This window comes from Pecten maximus, chromosome 1 (genome assembly GCF_902652985.1).
Source record: "Pecten maximus chromosome 1, xPecMax1.1, whole genome shotgun sequence".
Classification (NCBI taxonomy): domain Eukaryota; kingdom Metazoa; phylum Mollusca; class Bivalvia; order Pectinida; family Pectinidae; genus Pecten; species Pecten maximus.
Window position 1 is genome coordinate 1,481,511 of NC_047015.1, and position 17,594 is coordinate 1,499,104.

The 17,594-nt window shown below is 39.9% G+C and overlaps 1 long non-coding RNA gene across 1 annotated transcript; it reads left to right on the plus strand.

Annotated features, from left to right (window-relative positions):
• The first annotated feature begins 12,344 nt into the window (after window positions 1-12,344).
• Window positions 12,345-12,768, plus strand: LOC117321893. The gene is made up of 3 exons (XR_004531430.1): window positions 12,345-12,400; window positions 12,483-12,579; window positions 12,718-12,768. It is a non-coding gene; the product is annotated as an uncharacterized LOC117321893 (long non-coding RNA).
• Window positions 12,769-17,594: the final 4,826 nt, after the last annotated feature.

The following is a 17,594-nucleotide window of genomic DNA, read 5'->3' on the forward strand; positions in this document are numbered from 1 at the left end:
ACGCCAAGTGTGTGGTGTTTACACAGACCACACCAAGTGTCACGTGTTTACACAGACCACGCCAAGTGTAACGTGTTTACACAGACCACGTCAAGTGTTTGGTGTTTACACAGACCACGCCAAGTGTCACGTGTTTACACAGACCACGCCAAGTGTTACGTGTTTACACAGACCACGCCAAGTGTCAGGTGTTAACACAGACCAGATCAAGTGTCGGGTGATTACAAAGACCACGCCAAGTGTCACGTGTTCATACAGACCAGGTCAAGTGTCACTTGTTTACAAAGACCACGCCAAGTGTCACGTGTTTACACAGACCAGGTCAAGTGTCACGTGGTTACACAGACCAGGTCATGTATCTGGTGTTTATACATACCAGGTCAAGTGTCACGTGTTTACACAGACAACGTCAAGTGTTTGGTGTTTATACAGACCAGGTCAAGTGTCACGTGTTTACAAAGACCAGGTCAAGTGTTAGGTGTTTACACAGACCACGCCAAGTGTTTGGTGTTTACACAGACCACGCCAAGTGTCTCGTGTTTACACAGACCACGCCAAGTGTTACGTGTTTACACAGACCACGCCAAGTGTTACGTGTTTACACAGACCACGCCAACTGTCACGTGTTAACACAGACCAGATCAAGTGTCGGGTGATTACAAAGACCACGCCAAGTGTCACGTGTTCATACAGACCAGGTCAAGTGTCACGTGTTTACACAGACCACACCAAGTGTCACGTGTTTACACAGACCAGGTCAAGTGTCACGTGTTTACACAGACCACACCAAGTGTCACGTGTTTACACAGACCACGCCAAGTGTTACGTGTTTACACAGACCACGCCAAGTGTCAGGTGTTAACACAGACCAGATCAAGTGTCGGGTGATTACAAAGACCACGCCAAGTGTCACGTGTTCATACAGACCAGGTCAAGTGTCACGTGTTTACAAAGACCACGCCAAGTGTCACGTGTTTACACAGACCAGGTCAAGTGTCTCGTGTTTACACAGACCACGCCAAGTGTCACGTGTTTATACAGACCAGGTCAAGTGTCACGTGTTTATACAGACCAGGTCAAGTGTCACGTGTTTACAAAGACCAGGTCAAGTGTAAGGTGTTTACACAGACCACGCCAAGTGTTTGGTGTTTACACAGACCACGCCAAGTGTCACGTGTTTACACAGACCACGCCAAGTGTGTGGTGTTTACACAGACCACACCAAGTGTCACGTGTTTACACAGACCACGCCAAGTGTTACGTGTTTACACAGACCACGTCAAGTGTTTGGTGTTTACACAGACCACGCCAAGTGTCACGTGTTTACACAGACCACGCCAAGTGTTACGTGTTTACACAGACCACGCCAAGTGTCAGGTGTTAACACAGACCAGATCAAGTGTCGGGTGATTACAAAGACCACGCCAAGTGTCACGTGTTCATACAGACCAGGTCAAGTGTCACTTGTTTACAAAGACCACGCCAAGTGTCACGTGTTTACACAGACCAGGTCAAGTGTCACGTGGTTACACAGACCAGGTCATGTATCTGGTGTTTATACATACCAGGTCAAGTGTCACGTGTTTACACAGACAACGTCAAGTGTTTGGTGTTTATACAGACCAGGTCAAGTGTCACGTGTTTACAAAGACCAGGTCAAGTGTTAGGTGTTTACACAGACCACGCCAAGTGTTTGGTGTTTACACAGACCACGCCAAGTGTCTCGTGTTTACACAGACCACGCCAAGTGTTACGTGTTTACACAGACCACGCCAAGTGTTACGTGTTTACATAGACCACGCCAAGTGTCACGTGTTAACACAGACCAGATCAAGTGTCGGGTGATTACAAAGACCACGCCAAGTGTCACGTGTTCATACAGACCAGGTCAAGTGTCACGTGTTTACACAGACCACACCAAGTGTCAGGTGTTTACACAGACCAGGTCAAGTGTCACGTGTTTACACAGACCACACCAAGTGTCACGTGTTTACACAGACCACGCCAAGTGTTACGTGTTTACACAGACCACGCCAAGTGTCAGGTGTTAACACAGACCAGATCAAGTGTCGGGTGATTACAAAGACCACGCCAAGTGTCACGTGTTCATACAGACCAGGTCAAGTGTCACGTGTTTACAAAGACCACGCCAAGTGTCACGTGTTTACACAGACCAGGTCAAGTGTCACGTGTTTAAACAGACCAGGTCATGTATCTGGTTTTTATACATACCAGGTCAAGTGTCACGTGTTTACACAGACAACGTCAAGTGTTTGGTGTTTATACAGACCACGTCAAGTTTCACGTGTTTATACAGACCAGGTCAAGTGTCACGTGTTTACAAAGACCAGGTCAAGCGTTAGGTGTTTACACAGACCACGCCAAGTGTTTGGTGTTTACACAGACCACGCCAAGTGTCACGTGTTTACACAGACCACGCCAAGTGTTACGTGTTTACACAGACCACGCCAAGTGTTACGTGTTTACACAGACCACGCCAAGTGTCACGTGTTAACACAGACCAGATCAAGTGTCGGGTGATTACAAAGACCACGCCAAGTGTCACGTGTTCATACAGACCAGGTCAAGTGTCACGTGTTTACACAGACCACACCAAGTGTCAGGTGTTTACACAGACCAGGTCAAGTGTCACGTGTTTACACAGACCACACCAAGTGTCACGTGTTTACACAGACTACGTCAAGTGTTTGTTGTTTACACAGACCACGTCAAGTGTTTGGTGTTTACACAGACCAGGTCAAGTGTCACGTGTTTACACAGACTACGTCAAGCGTTTGGTGTTTACACTGACCACGCTAAGTGTTTGGTGTTTACACAGACCAGGTCAAGTGTCACGTGTTTACACAGACTTCGTCAAGTGTCTGGTGTTTATACAGACCAGGTCAAGTGTCACGTGTTTACACAGACTACACCAAGTGTCTGGTGTTTACACAGACCACGCCAAGTGTGTGGTGTTTACAAACACACAGTTGAACTAATCCCTCTCTTGACTCCGGTATAGGGACCCCGCTCATTTCGATTTATTGGCTAAAGTTTAGGAAATAAAATTTTGAAATACTATTACTTACACTCAACATGTTAACCTTCATTTAGTGATTGATGGATAACTGCTCAGTCTTTCCGCCGCAACACGAACAGTCGTATTTAAAGTTACTAGCTACTATATTTGTGAGTTTCCATAAATAAATGTATATTAAGTTTGATATTTTAAAAGGAGGAAACAGTCGATCGTACTGCTTGTGCGCCTGATGATAGATCACCACGTTGGATGAGTATGTAGGGAGGATAGCAAAGGAACAATGTCTCAATTGTCTCGCGTGTCTCCTTGGTGATGAAGCCAAATTCGTCCGTCAGATTGCAGGTACACGGAAATACCACATGTCGGACATGTTTGTGTCCATCAATTACACGACTTTAAAAAACCTGGCCTGTTTTTCTACTGACATAAACCCATCATTTATGTCTCGTCGACGTCTGACATAATACACTGTCATCAAGCGCTGTTTTGACGTTGATTGGATTTATTCACAGGGTTTTACTTGTGAAGTCACACATGGTTCGAATGCAATCAATCTTACGCACATTCTAATGCCTGGAACTGGTGCTAAAACGGGAGTAAAAGGCATTCAAATGCTTTATGTGACTTGTCAGTATCTTAAACTTATCACACATTCAAATTAAAAATGTAATGTATCATGTATGACATGAGTTGTTGATGGCATTTAAAGGTGGATTTACATGTGAGCTGCTGTCAGGGCCTGACGCCACAGGTGATGGTAACAACACTGTAAGATGGTCCTACACATAGCGACGGATATTGACAGTTTATGTGTCTCCTGTACACAGCGGAGGCAATACATCACCCAAACTATGATATATATTGGTGTATCATTTAAATACTGGAAATAAAACCGGAATGTGTTTTATACACGGAGAGGACTGGTCGATCAGTAATATATGCAGGTGTCGATCGATAGCCATGTTTACCTGGTGCTGGACCAGTGCCGATTACGTCATGACTTTAAGGGGCATCTAAACAGCAAATCCAGCCAAAACAGCTGATATTTTGCAAGGCTATACATCCCTACTAGGGTGCAATTTAATAGAAGTAACTTGATAAAATTTTGATATGCATCATGTCAAACTGTGGGCCTTGCTGCTGACATTTAATTTGTTCAGTAGTTCGTAAATTTCAACAAAACATGAGAAAAATGCATGTTTCAGGGGGACATAATTAACTCATTTGAATCGCATTTATTGTGCAAAACCGTCATGGCGTTTTGCTAACAAGGGTCTAAAGCACAAAATAGGAGCATTGGTTTGACTAGATTGGACTTTATGATATGTATTAACACTGATTTTATTTAGACCTTGAAATGCAAATGGCGGTTATGAATAATATCACACCATTATGGCATATAAAAAGGTATTTCAAACGTCAAAAATGCTCATATTAGATACTATAGAGAACTCTAGACATGGCAGGAAGATTGTTTTTAGGAAAAAATGTTCATCCGTTGAGTTCGGGGTAAAAGATATATATTTCTGAAAAAGGCCCAAAACTCATTAGTTTGACAATTTGTCTTAAAAAGTTCATTCTTACTATAATCAGATGTCTTAAAAGTATGATATAGGAACATTTTTAATGGCTGAAATGCCTCCCTTTATGCCATATTTGTGTAATATCATCCACAGCCGCCATTTGCATTTCAAGGTCAAAACAAAATATGTGTCTATACCTATTGTACATAAAGTCAAATCCGGTCAAACAAATGCTCCTACCCTGTGCTATAGACACTTGTGAGCATGACAGCTGGGCTATTTTTCAGGTTTGGTAATTTTTGTGACTTAGAATTATTCCATGCTACATCTTACCACAAAGTAACTCTATAGAAGAAATTGTTAGCATCTACATCAAATTATTTGTGATTTTAAGACACTACATGTCCAAACAAACATTTTGATATATCACATGACTATATTTGTGCAAATTTTAAGATATTTATTCGTGCTTGAAATTCAACATTATTCTGCTATATAGATGACCCTTAATGTCACACACAGGTACAAAGGCTAGGTACACGTTGAGATGTGTATTGATATGACCAGTATTACCAAGAAAACGTGTGTATGGACAGTAGTAGCGACTTCTTTGTTTACAAAACAACGTCTCTAAAGAAGCTTTTAGTACAAACCGCTCTCCCGCAAGAAAGTACAAAATACAGACATACTCACAGCATCACACACACAAACACACAAATTGTACTTCTTTGAGGGCACAACCATTTATTTCAAATCAATGCCAACCTTCCAAAGAGAGGTCTAGGGATAGTGTGTCAAAACGGTCGGCGGCATTAGCGAGAATTGAACTCCATGTCGTTATCTGAAAAGGAACTGCAATATTTACCAATATGATAAATATGAGGCCAACGGAAAATATACTCCTATTATTTATCTTTTACACATTATACACATCACCATTGGATATATATACCACGGAAATAAACACTAAAAAACAAACTCACTGAGACGTGAAACATCAACGGAGTGGGAAAAACTCAACATCCCTCTCTCAAGAAAAGAAGCCGATTGGAAACTCGAAATCGTCGCTTTAATAACTTAAAAGAAATTCATCGTTGTTAGTTACGTTAAAGAGAAACATGTAAATGATGTAAGTTTAGATTGTCTTTAATATCAGTATATACCTCGGTCAGTGTGATATTTTATATTAACTATACCGGTACATTACTGGACTGTGGTAGTCAACTATACCGGTACATTACTGGACTGTGGTAGTCAACCGGTACATTACTGGACCGTGGTAGTCAACCGGTACATTACTGGACCGTGGTAGCCAACCGGTACATTACTGGACCGTGGTAGTCAACCGGTACATTACTGGACCGTGGTAGCCAACTATACCGGTACATTACTGGACTGTGGTAGTCAACTATACCGGTACATTACTGGACTGTGGTAGTCAACTATACCGGTACATTACTGGACTGTGGTAGTCAACTATACCGGTACATTACTGGACTGTGGTAGTCAACTATACCGGTACATTACTGGACTGTGGTAGTCAACTATACCGGTACATTACTGGACCGTGGTAGTCAGCTATACCGGTACATTACTGGACTGTGGTAGTCAACTATACCGGTACATTACTGGACTGTGGTAGTCAACTATACCTGTACATTACTGGACCGTGGTAGTCAACTATACCGGTACATTACTGGACTGTCGTGGCCAACTATACCGGTACATTACTGGACCGTGGTAGTCAACTATACCGGTACATTACTGGACCGTGGTAGTCAACTATACCGGTACATTACTGGACTGTGGTAGTCAACTATACCGGTACATTACTGGACTGTCGTGGCCAACTATACCGGTACATTACTGGACCGTGGTAGTCAACTATACCGGTACATTACTGGACTGTGGTAGTCAACTATACCGGTACATTACTGGACTGTGGTAGTCAACCGGTACATTACTGGACTGTGGTAGCCAACTATACCGGTACATTACTGGACTGTGGTAGTCAACTATACCGGTACATTACTGGTCTGTGGTAGCCAACTATACCGGTACATTACTGGACTGTGGTTGTCAATTATACCGGTACATTACTGGACTGTGGTAGTCAGCTATACCGGTACATTACTGGACTGTGGTAGTCAACTATACCGGTACATTACTGGACTGTGGTAGTCAACTATACCGGTACATTACTGGACTGTGGTAGTCAACTATACCGGTACATTACTGGACTGTGGTAGTCAACTATACCGGTACATTACTGGACCGTGGTAGTCAGCTATACCGGTACATTACTGGACTGTGGTAGTCAACCGGTACATTACTGGACTGTGGTAGTCAACTATACCTGTACATTACTGGACCGTGGTAGTCAACTATACCGGTACATTACTGGTCTGTGGTAGCCAACTATACCGGTACATTACTGGACTGTGGTAGTCAACTATACCGGTACATTACTGGACCGTGGTAGTCAACTATACCGGTACATTACTGGACTGTGGTAGTCAACTATACCGGTACATTACTGGACTGTGGTAGTCAGCTATACCGGTACATTACTGGACTGTGGTAGTCAACTATACCGGTACATTACTGGACTGTGGTAGCCAACTATACCGGTACATTACTGGACTGTGGTAGTCAACTATACCGGTACATTACTGGACTGTGGTAGCCAACTATACCGGTACATTACTGGACTGTGGTAGTCAACTATACCGGTACATTACTGGACCGTGGTAGTCAGCTATACCGGTACATTACTGGACTGTGGTAGCCAACTATACCGGTACATTACTGGACTGTGGTAGTCAACCGGTACATTACTGGACTGTGGTAGTCAACTATACCGGTACATTACTGGACTGTGGTAGTCAGCTATACCGGTACATTACTGGACTGTGGTAGTCAACTATACCGGTACATTACTGGACTGTGGTAGCCAACTATACCGGTACATTACTGGACTGTGGTAGTCAACTATACCGGTACATTACTGGACTGTGGTAGCCAACTATACCGGTACATTACTGGACTGTTAGTCAACCGGTACATTACTGGACTGTGGTAGTCAACTATACCGGTACATTACTGGACTGTGGTAGTCAACTATACCGGTACATTACTGGACTGTGGTAGTCAGCTATACCGGTACATTACTGGACTGTGGTAGTCAACTATACCGGTACATTACTGGACTGTGGTAGTCAACTATACCAGTACATTACTGGACTGTGGTAGTCAACTATACCGGTACATTACTGGACTGTGGTAGTCAACTATACCGGTACATTACTGGACTGTGGTGGTCAACTATACCGGTACATTACTGGACTGTGGTAGTCAACTATACCGGTACATTACTGGACTGTGGTAGTCAACCGGTACATTACTGGACTGTGGTAGTCAACTATACCGGTACATTACTGGACTGTGGTAGTCAACTATACCGGTACATTACTGGACTGTGGTAGCCAACCGGTACATTACTGGACTGTGGTAGTCAACTATACCGGTACATTACTGGACTGTGGTAGCCAACTATACCGGTACATTACTGGACCGTGGTAGCCAACCCGATGTCGGGTACATGTGTAAGGCAAATTTTGTAGTTGAAACGATATAGAGAGATTTTCATTCGTCTTTAACATTGCTCCCATCGCTAATACCTTAGAACGTTTAGTTTAGAGTGTCGTGTGTCGTACCGTCTAGTTGAGTGACACGACCAATACTGATAGAAGTATCGAGAAAACTACATGGTATCACCTCATTCGTTTACAGATTGGAATCTTTCGCTCAAACCAACCAAAGGTGATCTGTACTTCGTTTGTGTATGCCTTCGTGCAGACAAATCGGTTCCAAAGTGACTTAAAACCATAAAACTGAAGTACAGAGGGATCGCGATGTCTCCTGTTTAAAAGTTTCAGCTGGTAAAAAATGCCATATATCCAGATAATCCTGGCATATCTGAAATTTATGTTGACATTTCCTGCTACTTTATCATTTCTCGCTGTCAATCTCGCACCGGTTTCTCACCACGACTTGTATATACGATTAAGCGAAAATCGATTAATAACACGTCCACCATCCCCAGCCCTGTAGTTAATACTGGTCCTCTCGTCGCCGTATCTCACGCGCCAGTGAAACCGATACACTGTCATATTCATTAAAATTGAATGATATTGATGGCAGCCCACTGGGTGAGAATGAAAGACAAACTTGATAGCTGTCAGCAAACCGTCGGAAACCATTGCCATCACCTGTCAGAGAGAGATTTGTCACCAGTACCTACCTCGAAGCGACAGATCATACTGGTGTTGACGGCTTCCAGCGCGCCTCCAATACACCAAGCGTCGCGCGCATGTCAGCGCCTTGTTAGTCTAACGTGCTAATGAGAAATCATTGACAGAAACACAACTAACCTAGTACGTGCATTCTGTGACACGAATAGGTCATTTACTTATTCCTCTTTGACATTATTCTATACCCCCCACGACGAAGTTAGAGGAGGTAAACTGGAATCAGTTCGTCCGTCTGTCTGTAGACAGTGGGTTATTTTTCGAAACAAATTTCCAACTTTGTAAAACCGTGTATGTTTGGGTTTTTTTAGTTGCCTGTTTGTTTTTTCTGGATTTGTTTTTTTTTTTCGAACATTTTATAAAAGTTATGTCCCTATATGGATTTGTCAAACGTAGTATATGTACGCCTCCTTTCCTTATTTGGGTTTGTCCGTCGGTTATTTTAGCGGTTGTGAGTCGTAATAAAATGCCTCTTTTCTTATTTCGATCCTTTTTGCAGTAGTCGCTATGATCCTGTTTCCTTTGGTAGATTATAACGAGTTTGGCTGTGTGTAACACCATAACCAGATATAATTGTGCTATTAGCTCCTTCTGTGGGTTTTTTTTTAATACATCTGCAAAAATAGGCCCTTTAAAAAGAATAGCAGGTTTGTTATTATTTAGTTAAGAGGTTTATGATAGAGATGGGTGTCGAAGGATTATTTTTTAAAATCCTAATGTCAGATTAAAACCTATTTGCTTTCTGTTTCAACACGTTTAGGGAATTTGAGGGGAGGAAGCGAGGGTCGATGTGCAGCTTGAGGTATTAGTCTTGATTGTGCAGATATTTAGTTCTTGTTTCAGCCTTGCATTTCAATTCCATCGGTACCTGACAGAAAACAAATTAGTAAACATTAATTTTGAACAGAAGCGCCGACCCCTTTTGTTTACTTCATTTTTTCTTTTCTTTTTATCGGAGACTCTTTAGGAGAATTTATCAGGGCAGATATGAGAAACTTTACATAGTTCCTCTATTTCGAAATATTGAAATCGTCGTTCGTATTTATTCTCAAGATCCTAAGTACAAATGTATAAATATCTTGACAGAATCCTCTACTTTAGTTGTTTATCCAAATATGAAGATCGACGTTATCAACACTCATTGGAGTGCCAACTGCTTTCAGTATCACCCATGATGATTAGATGTCTTAAAAGTATGATATAGGAGCATTTTTATTGATTGATATCCCTCCCTATATGCCATGTTACTGTACTATTATTATTAGTCGCCATTTGCATTTCAAGGTCAAAACAAAATAGGCGCTTATACGTACATAAAGTAAAATTCAGTCAAACAAATGCTCCTTCCCTGTGCTATAGACACTTGTGAGCATAACAGCTGGACTATTTTTTAGGTTTGGACATTTACGCGACTTAGAATTATTCCATGCTACATCTTACCACAAAGAAACTGTATAGAAGAAACTGATAACATCTACATCACAGTAGAAACTATTGGTGGTTGTAAGAAACTACATGTCAAAACCCACATTTTGGTATCTTACATGACTATTTTTGTGCAAATATTTAGATATTTATTCGTGTTTGAAATGTAACGTTATTCTGCTATATAGATGACCCTTAATGACAGAATACTACAACACGTTAACAGAATATCAACGCGTAAAACGCCCTTTCTGAAAACTGAATTACACGAAGAGCTTTAGTGCAATGAACCACTAACGCCTGCTTGTGTTTCCGTGTGCCTCATTTGGTTATAAGTAATCATATACAATGTATCTATATGATATACATTGTTGTACAATGCAACAACGGGTACATTATGATGACGTCACATTGATTAAAGACCTGTTCCGAGATGTGTATGCACTCACTGACATGAAGACTTCATTTTGTTCATTGATTTGCTAGATTCGTAATCTTTAAAAATTGTTGACACAATACAAAATAACATCACACAATATACCAAGATATAAATACAGTTTACAGAAAACGACAAGTAGCGGCTGTATTTGTTACTCTAACTTCCAAGTCAGTGCTTCCTCAATCCTCAACATAATTGAATAAAGATATATCTTATTACCTAGATCAACATATAGAGATATCTCTTGTTACCTAGATCAACATATAGAGATATATCTTGTTACCTAGATCAACATTTAGAGATATATCTTGTTACCTAGATCAACATATAGATATATCTTATTATCTAGATCAACATATAGAGATATCTCTAGTTACCTAGATCAACATTTAGAGATATATCTTGTTACCTAGATCAACATACAGTGATATATCTTGCTACGTAGATCAACATATAGAGATGTTTCCTGTTACCTAGAATATGCTACCAAGTAGCCCCTTTATGTCCACATATTTTGTGATATTAATCATCATTGACACGGGATTAGGTGATGATACTTGATACTCTGTTTTACATTCATCATACCCCCTCCCCATGGAGACACACCTCCCCAGGAAACACCTGGTTTATTTCTCCTATAGTGCAATTCACACTTGTTGATGTATTAAACGATGGAAAGATAAGTAAAATTAAATTGCAGCAACAAGTTGACAATGTGAATATAAAAGATTTAACGAAATACATTACTGAATTAGCCGTAGGCACTAACGAGAATCTGCCGAGATAAACGACACAGTCACCAGGTATCGATTGTAACGACACATTCAACATACATTGTACGACCATTACTAAATTGGATGCAGATATTGTTCAATGGGTTTGTATGTCAGATGTTACCACACACCCTGGAATATGATGTGTTGACTGAACGGGTCATTTTGTAGTAGTGTGTCCCTATAACTGCTCTCAGGGCGACAGTGTTCTGGTACGGAATCAACATCAACAGTCAACCAAAAACGTCCAGTACACTACAGTGTTACACCGTTATTCTTAGCAGATAAGTTACGTCAGAAAATTGGTAAAATATGAAGTAAGATATGATAAAAAATACACAAGAAAACTCGACAAACAACAACTAAAATAACAATTCATTTTTTATACATTTCGATAAATGAAATGCCTCATTTTTAAGTACTATTGATAACACGGAAGGCATGTTTTGATAGGTATAAAACGTGTTTGAAAAGAGCATGGAGTAGAGTTCTCGCTCAGTCAATTCCAACACTCCCACACCTGGCCCGATCACATGGAGTAGAGTTCTCGCTCAGTCAATTCCTACACTCCCACACCTGGCCCGATCACATGGAGTAGAGTTCTCGCACAGTCAATTCCTACACTCCCACACCTGGCCCGATCACATGGAGTAGAGTTCTCGCACAGTCAATTCCAACACTCCCACACCTGGCCCGATCACATGGAGTAGAGTTCTCGCCCAGTCAATTCCAACACCCCCACACCTGGCCCGATCACATGGAGTAGAGTTCTCGCCCAGTCAATTCCAACACTCCCACACCTGGCCCGATCACATGGAGTAGAGTTCTCGCACAGTCAATTCCAACACTCCCACACCTGGCCCGATCACATGGAGTAGAGTTCTCGCACAGTCAATTCCAACACTCCCACACCTGGCCCGATCACACCAAGGTCAATTCCAACACTCCCACACCTGGCCCGATCACACCAAGGTCAATTCCAACACTCCCACACCTGGCCCGATCACATGGAGTAGAGTTCTCGCACAGTCAATTCCAACACTCCCACACCTGGCCCGATCACACCAAGGTCAATTCCAACACTCCCACACCTGGCCCGATCACACCAAGGTCAATTCCAACACTCCCACACCTGGCCCGATCACATGGAGTAGAGTTCTCGCTCAGTCAATTCCAACACTCCCACACCTGGCCCGATCACACCAAGGTTATTTAACTAACGTATTGGCTATTTTGACATGTCATATTTCATTTAACGCTCACTGATTTTCTATTTCTTATAAAATCAAAAGTTTATAAATCACGCCTTGGTCCTTGGTCCATTCTTTGCTGTAGGTCTGTTTCGCTCGAGCGTTTGTCAACAGCACAGAGCATGTAGAAAACCATTAGCTGATGTAAAGCGTCTAATACACATTACTCTCGTTTGACACCTATAACAAGGCACATTTCATTTGTGACATAATGTAGATCGATGCCTTCGCCTGACTTTGTGACACGCGTTTTAAAAACGATCCTTCCATTTTGTACACCTGGTAAAACTTATAGATTTCTACCTGTCGTAATTGTGCGCTGATTGTTACAAATAAAAGTGTCATTAGCGGTATAATACATCTCGACATGCTGGCTGGTCTATATCTACTTGGGTGGATTATCGCTACACCTACCTGCCGTATAATGGCCGAGTGATTTATGTAGCCGTCATGGAATTGAGTTTGAACAATGACGTGGTGCGAGGTACAATCGATTAGTGAGTTTGCCCTACACTGAAGCTGTAGGATGTACAGTACTCCTGATGTAAGCCTGCACCGTCACCCGTTGGTGGTACATACCAGCCCTAAAACAATGATCTAGGTTCCGTGATACATGGGTACCGCGATACTCGGACCTATGTCAGGCTCGATAGAACTGACTCCGTAGATTAATTGCGCAATAACATGCCATGCCAAACAGCATGGAATTCTTTTTAAAAGTTTACCATCCATTGCAAGGTTCCTCGGCCGAGACATTAAACACACATAGGGATTTTGTCAGATTTTCTTACCGATAACAAATGAACCGGATACTTTGGGTGGATGAAGTGCAAAGCTGACAGTGATTGGTTGGTTGTGGGCATACCGATAATAAGCGCGTGGCCTTCCAGTGGGTCTGCAGCCTTGGCTAATCTGTGTTGTATAATACCTATTTAACTTGCCATTTGAATAATGTATGTATGTATATATAACTAGAAAAGACAAAACAAAAGCAATAAACCCAATGACTTTCAACTCATTGTCATTGCTTGTGTGACTTTGAACTATCAATCCAGTCATCTTAATGTGTTTGCTGTTTACGCCAATAAATGGGTCTTGTAAGGTTAAATGTTAAAAACACACCAAGTCATGTCTGTAATTCAACATCATTATAAATATATGCCCAACGATCATTACCGTTGTTTTAAACACATCACTATCAACGTGCAAGATATATGGCTCTCCAAAATCTATTTAGGGAATTTTAACCGTCTTATATTCAATTTTATTGTATTTTTCATCCAAAAAGAACACATCATGAATCGAACTGCAAACAATTTAACCAAATAGAAATTAGACATCATTGAACATATACTTAACCACATTGTAAGCCTACTTTCCTCAGTTCAAAAGACTTTTTAATGAAGAGGCGCAAAAGCTTTGGTTCGTTAGAGGACAATAGGGACAATGTATATATATTTTGCTGATTGGGGAGACTTGCATTGATATTAAAAAAACTTATTTCTAGGGGAAGAGTTGTAAATTCAGTGGAAAATGAAATGAATCTCATCTTAAGGTGTGTTACAACGTTTACAGTACCGAAGTTGTCGAGGGATCTTTTTATATTAACCAGTCTTAATCTCTAAAATATGGTTACTTAATCTGATTTTTGTAAGGTGTCTGTGTTCAAAGTTAGAAATGATAAATAAAATTCTTCTTTATAAGTGTTTGTGTAAAAGCAAGTTTGCTATTTTTATCACTGCTATGCATTTTATTATAATTTTTTTTCTAATTTCTCATGAACAAAAAACAAAACAAAACCAGCAACTAGTCATAGAGAAATTAATCTTTAGTTCGGGAACTGAATAGTATATTATCTTAATCGGACAAGGTACGGAGACTTGGAAATGATGTCTTGATTTAATTTCAATTGACTTATTTCACCAGACTATGATCTCCACAAAATTCAAATTCAAATTTTCATTTTCACAAAAGAGAAAGTGAAATTGATATTGTACGACAACAAACATATAACGTCAACGTTACCTTTATATTTATTGTATATAGTATCTTACCGCAAAAACAACTTAACTCTTTTTAGAAAACTCCAATGTAGACCTGTGGTTTCCTGATTATCGCGTTAATGAATGTCATTATATTTGTTTTTTACTGTTTTCTAGTATGTGTATATAGTGTTATCGATTTTCAGATAGGTGTTTCTTCTTCCAAGTGTTTCGACTGTACCCTACTGTTAAATATGGACGTGTGTTAAAGTCATGACATCCATCACCATTTCCCAGTGAAGATATTGGTGATATTTTTACTCTTAGTGTGAGCTATGTATCACATGATCCTTCCAGAACTAGATAGCTATAAAAACCTTAGGTTGATACCAAAACTTTAACCATTTACAACCCTGTGAGAAATGGAAGTGATTAAAACAACCATTAGCCAGTGGTGTATATATGAAGATATATTGGCAGACTGATAGATGCAAGTGGATAGATCCATGTAGGTAGGTAAGTAAAAAGATAGGTAAATTGCTGGAGGAATGAATGGCTTCCTAGACTAGCTTCTCTATAATCACCAGTTGTGAGTTAATCTATCTAAAGTAAGTTATAGTACTTATGCAAATGATAGGCAGGATTTGAAAACGTCCATTTATTTCTGTCAACCAAATTATTTTTTCATGTCTTTCTTTCAAGAAAAGAATTTGTAAAAATGTAGAAAGTTATTACGAAAGTCCTTTACTCTGACTTGATAGCTAACAAGGGAACACGAAGACAAATTGGGCCACATATAACAAAAGCGACGAGGCATATAAACTCATACGTTACCTGTCATTATGTCATCAAAATAGATGGATTATGTCAGGGTCTCGTGACCTGCGTTTTTCTCAGCGTGATTAGTTGTGTTCTGAGAGGGCTAGAGACGCTGCAGACAAACACATCTCGGAAGTTGTCAGATCTGCTGAAGAAAAGAATTCCCTAGAATGCTATTAACATGTACATGGCCAGACATACTAATTCATAGTCTAGGAGGTTCTAGATCTTGTTTTTAACTATTCCTATTTCAATTTAACGTCAGGATTATATATAACCGTATAGGAACGTAAAACCATCAGCATTGTTTTACTATAGATAAAAGAGGGGGCGTGGCCTCACTTGATGTATCACATGAAAGGAGTTTTAAGATTTAACCACACGGCTGATAGGACGTAAGGCCGAAAGTAATACAACAATTGAATTGATACATATTTTATGACACTGTACTTGATTAACAGTTACAAACGATCAATCCACACATCACTTCCAATCAGTATAATTCTACCTATTTGGAAACAGTATATAAATATGAAATGTTGATTTCCGGTGAGATTGATAGCTTTGAGAGGTGATACATCAGAGGGCGTATAAATCACTTGTCAGAGCCATTATTACACTTCCAAACATACTTATCTTACTTACAACCTCTCCATCAAATCAAACATATTTTACTAGGATGTATTTATGGAGATGATTATAATGACATGTTTCTATAATTCTATTGTTTTATTGTTTCTATTCTCAATCGTTATCCATCATACGACGTGACTTTTGAATGATTGAATGGACTAGTAATGACATCTAATTACATACTGGGTACTTTGTAAAATGAATTCGGTCTCTTGGGTATATATATTCGGCTTCCAATTTCATTAATTAAATATAAATGAAATATAATCTTATAAAATTAAATTGTGAATATAACATTTACAGGTGGAATAGTAATGTATTTAACAAATCATCAAAGAGACGAGGGTCATCAGAATATGTATACACATTTTTTTTTATAAACACGATGTCATTTATTTTTCTGATGTTCCATTCACTAAATCCACCCATAGTCTTAAAATGATGTTAAATTGATAATGAAAATTCAGTATTATTTTTATCAATTATTTGTAACCTACATCGTGTTTAGTGCCAATTGCTGTTAATATAATAGTAACATTGTGGATATTTATAAAGTGCTGATTGTTATTTATGTATTAGTAAAACAGTGTAGTGCGGTGTTTATGTAATATCTACAAAATGTTTGCCTGTGCTTATGTATTATATATACAGTGTTGGGCGGTGTTTATGTAATATCTACAAAATGTTTGCCTGTGTTTATGTATTATTTACACAGTGTTGGGCGGTGTTTATGTATTATATACACAGTGTTGGGCGGTGTTAGTGTATTATATACCCAGTGTTGGGCTCTGTTCATGTATTATATACACAGTGTTGGGCGGGGTATATGTATATGTATTATATACACAGTGTTGGGCGGTGTATATGTATTATATACACAGTGTTGGGCGGTGTTTGTGTATTATATACACAGTGTTGGGCGGTGTTTATGTATTATATACACAGTGTTGGTCGGTGTATATGTATTATATACACAGTGTTGGGCGGTGTATATGTATTATATACACAGTGTTGGGCGGTGTATATGTATTATATACACAGTGTTGGGCGGTGTTTATGTATTATATACCCAGTGTTGGGCGGTGTTTATGTATTATATACACAATGTTGGCGGTTTTTATGTATTATATACACAGTGTTGGGCGGTGTATATGTATTATATACACAGTGTTGGGCGGTGTTTATGTATTATATACACAGTATTGGGCGGTGTATATGTATTATATACACAGTGTTGGGCGGTTTTTATGTATTATATACACAGTGTTGGGCGGTGTATATGTATTATATACACAGTGTTGGGCGGTGTTTATGTATTATATACACAGTGTTGGGCGGTGTTTATGTATTATATACACAGTGTTGGGCGGTGTATATGTATTATATATACAGTGTTGGGC